Raw genomic sequence first — 5,298 nt, forward strand, 5'->3', positions numbered from 1 at the left:
CTTCGAAACATATTTGTACTATATTTTAATATACTAAATTATGCTAAAATGGAACCACTTCCAGTAGTACATTAAGTCTATTTATTTGCATTTCATTAAAAATATACTTTCATATGTCTTAAACTAGTTGTAATATATGTGAAGCATAATTTTAATGTACTTCAAAAACATTTAAATAGCATTAAAAGTGTTTTAGCATTAAAAGTGTTCTAGCATTACACTAATAGCTTATAAAGCTGTTTTATTCAGTATTTAAAATGGTATATTAAAAGTGCAAAAATAATTAAATATAAACATTAAGACATGCACAGACTTTGAAAATCAAGAAAACTTTAATATAGTATCTTGTGTAAATTACATAAGAGTAAAAAAAGAAATAAAAAGTAAATTAAAAAGATCAGTGAAATGCTATGGCAGAGCTATATTTATATTTTTTTTGTAGAACATTTCAGTTATACATGTATTACTGAAAAGTACACTATGAATTTTACATCCCTAAATAAGCATCACAATGCAATTTTCAAAAAAATATAAAAAGTTTCAGAAAAATAATGTGCAGAAGTGAATAATGCATTATTTACAAACTTAGGCCTACAAATGGCTGAACCGAAGAAACAGAAGAGTTTGAATGTCACATCTTCATCTTCAAGTAGACGATCACTTCTCCTCATTTTCTGCAACTGGGGCTTGTAGTATTTGAAGACTGCTTTATCAGAGGATCTTTGAAAGGGAATAATTAATATAAAATTAACCAATGATTAACACTTTTGTATCCATGTTTCAATATATGTATAATAATTTGCATAGAAATGCATTAGAATTCTGTTGGCTTCTCAGTTTACCTTTAAAAGCTTTGGCTATATCCTCCTCAGCAAGATTTATCCTCTTGTCTGTCGTCACTGTACAGCACTCTATGAGTTACATTGAACATGAGATTAGAAGAAGCCCAACACAATTTACAGTGAGCAAAGTTCAATCAAAAAGTTACAGATATAGTTATTTGCAGCAATAAAGCAACCTGTGAGTATTAGAGGATATGTTTTATATTAATAATTGTAGTTTATTTAAAACCTAGGGTATTTCCCATGAACCTGTCTATTGTAAAGAAAGATCTAAAGATTTAAGGAAATTTGAAGTTGTTAAAAATATTGTATGCAAGGACAACTAAGACAAGTGACTTACAGCTTTACTAAAAAAACACAATCAAATAAACAGATTTTTACATGAATGACCCAAAGGCAGCACAAATTAGACACCTGAAATGGACACGCGTCACTAACATTTACCTAACTGTCGACCACCGCTCAACAGGTATGATTCAAAGATCTCTATAATAGAGGTGATATGAGATCAAACCATACTTACTTCTCTCTTCTTCGCTTGTCTCTGCACTCAGATTTCAGTTTTTCTTCTATAGCAGCTGGTCTTAAAAACAACAAATACTAATATGAAAAAAAAAAGAATTATATATGCATACATACGGCAATAAGGTTGTCAAGCTTGAACTACTATAAACACCAATCAACACACTACCATAATTATCTGGTCAGCTTAAGACAAAGTAACTTTGTTCATAACATGTATTTTTTACCCAATCTTTTCAAAGAAAGATCATTTACATAACGAAGCCAAATTTTTCAGGAAATCAGAAATAAATACACAGCTTCATTTTGCATATAAAAATAATGTTAATGCAATGTTGTACATGTTATATGACTAATTATGTTTTTTGCAGATGCATTGGACAATGTTTTATATTTGTTTTAAGACAAATGTCTCCACATAGATTTTAAAAAGATTTATTAAGATTAAAAAACTAAATAGTGAGTGTCACAAGCTAAGCTTGGTGACCGAAAATTAATTACATGGACTTGACACACATGACACATCACTACCTGATTATGCCGGCATTTACCATCTTTTAAATCAGAATGGTGTTGTGTAATTGTTCTCCCAATTTGAAGTGAATTTGATATATATATATTTGTCTGTTTGCTCCAACATGTTGTTCAATTTAATTATTCCTTTTTAGAAGAAAACTTCACAAGCCAGTTAATTGCAGTCAGAATTACCTTTTATTTCTTGTAAGAATTCCCCCAAAACTTTGTTTTGGCTGTTGGCCTTCTAGTCTCATGCTGCACCATCAAACAGTTTGTCTGATTCAAACAGGTTTTTGTAGCATTAGCATAGCCCTAATTGGACTGATCCATTTGTAGTTTTGTCCGGGGGAGGGGGAATAGCAGCTAAACTATTTTTCCTTTTCATTTTTTTTGTTATGTTTCTTGTGTGTGTGGTTAAGTACTCATGTGTTTACACGGTGTTATTTGTGAATATGTTTAGTGTTTCATTATTTTTATTTTTGTGTATAATGTATTGTATGTTTGGAACTTGCTTGTTCATTTGGTACAGGCCGAGGGTGGAGTTAGCCCATATAAATAGGGAGCTATAGAGCTTATCAAGTCAGTCTTAGTTTGTTTAAGGCCAAAGGTGAGACCCTGTTGCAAATTGGACCAAATTATCTGGTGTAGCCGTTTTTGCATGTTGTTGCAGTTTGGTTTGGTTTCGTTACGTTTGTTTGTATTTCAGTATGTGACCATGTACATATTTTTTTCATTTTTCATCATAATAAACCACAATTTGGGGATACACTGAACCTCTTTCCAGCTTCTTTAAAATTATCCTCTAAGACCACGGGGCCATCTCTTACAGTGAGCTTTTTATTTATGCAAACAGAAACTAAAACTTACCAGTAACTTCTGAGGCAGTATCTTCATCTCTTCGAGTCTGCTTCGACGTGAAAAGCTTGGCTCTGATTGGTCAAATTGAATGCAGCTGAACTGAAAAAGACGTGCTGTTACACTTTGTTTCAAAAATACGACTGGCAAAGACAAGTAATGTTAATGTAATACAAATCTTACCTAGAAGAATCACAACATAATGAGGTTCCAAATGTCACACGCCATGCAAACTTGAAGAAGCTGGGTAAAATCACGTTTGTCATATAACGCTATGTTTCAAAAAGTTAATCACAAAAAATACCACCTAATCCATATGAATCGCGTGGTTTCCTCCTACTCCTCTAAAGAGACACGATCGCTCTATATATTTTTAACAGTTTAAATTTAGACTTCTAAATCTAATCACATTCAAGTAACATACACGCACAGCATATTATCTGATAAACGGAAGCTCTGAGTGAGGTGCGACTGCAAGCTCGCGAGCTCATTATCATAAGAACCAATCACAACCTTTTAAATTAAATATGCCTGAATAAAAATGTAAATAAACCTGTCAAACACATGGCTTATGCATCAAAAATTTAAAGGAAAAGTACAACACTGCCCACCTCTGCATCACTGCTTTGTGCAGACTCTTCTGTAGATGTGGACTCCTGCGACTCATATTAGAAATAATAGGTACTCAAGTGTAAATTAAGTAAAGTTATTTATGCACTTTAAGATACCTGAGAGGGTTTCTTCACTGTCCTGTGCATTTGGGGGGGAAAATGGGCATTACAAAGTGTTGTAGCTACTTTCTTGATGTAACATTAGAAAAAGTCCACTTACTGCACATGCTTCAGCCACTTGCTTGGGAACACATAAAAGTGTTGGTGTATTGTTTAATACTGCACAAAAGAGGAAAACACAATTTCATTACAATGAAGTACACTGGGGGGAAATGTGATCAATAACTCATGGCAACATATTTTTTTTTACATTAACATTACATTACAGTTTCACAGTCACACATGTAGACTTTCTCAAGTCAAAGCAATTCATTGCTACTCAAGGTTTAACAGCTGATATGACTGGACAGCCATTTGGATTATAGGCCTACGTAATTTAATGCAGCAACAAATTATTTACAGTGTACTAGGATCATTTAAAGTTCATTTACCAGCAATGAAGGTGTTCTGCTCCTGGCCTCTGGCTGTGGGTCTGAGGAAGAGCTGAACCCAGGGATGCCCTCCACAAGGTTCATACTCTATCCAAGGGTCAGCTCTTCTGCCTGGGTATAATGTGGGAGTGCAGGACCACCGCCTGTTTGTTTTTCTTTTCTTTTTTTTTCTCAGCCTTTTTCTTGGTTGCTTTTATAAACAGGCAAACATTTATTAACAGTGCCTTTTTAAAAGAGATTAGTTAGTACAAATTACTATTATGTAGAATATTCTATTACTTCACTTTTACTTGTTCCCATGTTCTAGTAGTGGGTGGTGACTCTGACATTACAATGAACAAAGTTATTAATTATTTAGAAATTATTAAAATATCAAAATATATACTTTAATAAGTGATAAAAACATCTAACTACAAAATTAATTTGTCTGCTACGTTTTGCCAGCCCTCTCTCTTGGCTTTTGCACACTTTGAGGTGTTCCCTGGCGTTTTAATTAAGTTTTCAAATTCTGCATATCCTTCAAGCAATAACTCTTGCTCTTCTATGGAGAAAAAAACTGAGCGCGCTCTTTCTGATCAATGTTTCTACTATCGATACATATCCCCTTTTAACCCTAGTGCATGAACGCCCAAACATCTCAGATAACTCAATCCAGCTATACTAATCATAACCGGCAGGAGTGTTCGAAGAACCTAATTAGCCTGATCATGATGAGCACGATGATATTATCTTGGATGTCTCGTTTGATCTCGGATGTTTTAAGCAACGTACGAAGAACGGGCCCCAGGGGTTTAGTTACCCTTTAACAACATCTCAAGAAAGCGGTTTTCCAAAATATTATCACGATTTCAACTCTCACACAGGTAAAAAAATAAAAAAAAATAAAAAACTCAGTTCAAGATACAAGCAGTGTATATATATTAAGTCACTTACATTTTAGACAAACTATTGACTGTTTTTGTTGTTTTTCAACAACGAAAGTTACAAACAAAGAGGCTCAACTATTACTTACTCGACTTGACGTCATCTACTGACGGTTTAATTTAAAAAAAATGTATTTGCAATATGCAAATTTATTGGTTATATATTAAATTTTAAAAACTCTCATAGCATTATTTATTACTGTTTTAATTTTGCAGTGCAAGTTATTTAATTGGTTTTGTAAAGGCTTATAGTGGATGATTACAACTTAATTTATTTATCAAATAGATATTGACATGAAAACTGACAGCCTAATATTAATGAATTAGCCTAACATTTTCTGTATTTAAATATCACAAATGTGTAAGTTTAATTACAGCTTAAGAATAAATTATATTTACAACACAAGACAGGTAATGTTACATACGTTATTATGTTCACCGATTTAAGTTACTTGTCCAAGGGACAATCAAGCCGTGT

At 33.0% G+C, this 5,298-nt stretch overlaps 1 long non-coding RNA gene across 1 annotated transcript; it reads right to left on the bottom strand.

Annotated features, from left to right (window-relative positions):
* Window positions 1-313: 313 nt before the first annotated feature.
* Window positions 314-3,198, bottom strand: LOC143705446 (uncharacterized). Its single transcript, XR_013192868.1, has 5 exons — window positions 2,919-3,198; window positions 2,748-2,837; window positions 1,366-1,425; window positions 843-911; window positions 314-720 (listed from the first exon to the last, which is right to left on the bottom strand). It is a non-coding gene; the product is annotated as an uncharacterized LOC143705446 (long non-coding RNA).
* Window positions 3,199-5,298: the final 2,100 nt, after the last annotated feature.

This window comes from Siphateles boraxobius, unplaced genomic scaffold (genome assembly GCF_051911475.1).
Source record: "Siphateles boraxobius isolate OS27281-9 unplaced genomic scaffold, OSU_SipBor_1 1, whole genome shotgun sequence".
NCBI lineage: Eukaryota > Metazoa > Chordata > Actinopteri > Cypriniformes > Leuciscidae > Siphateles > Siphateles boraxobius.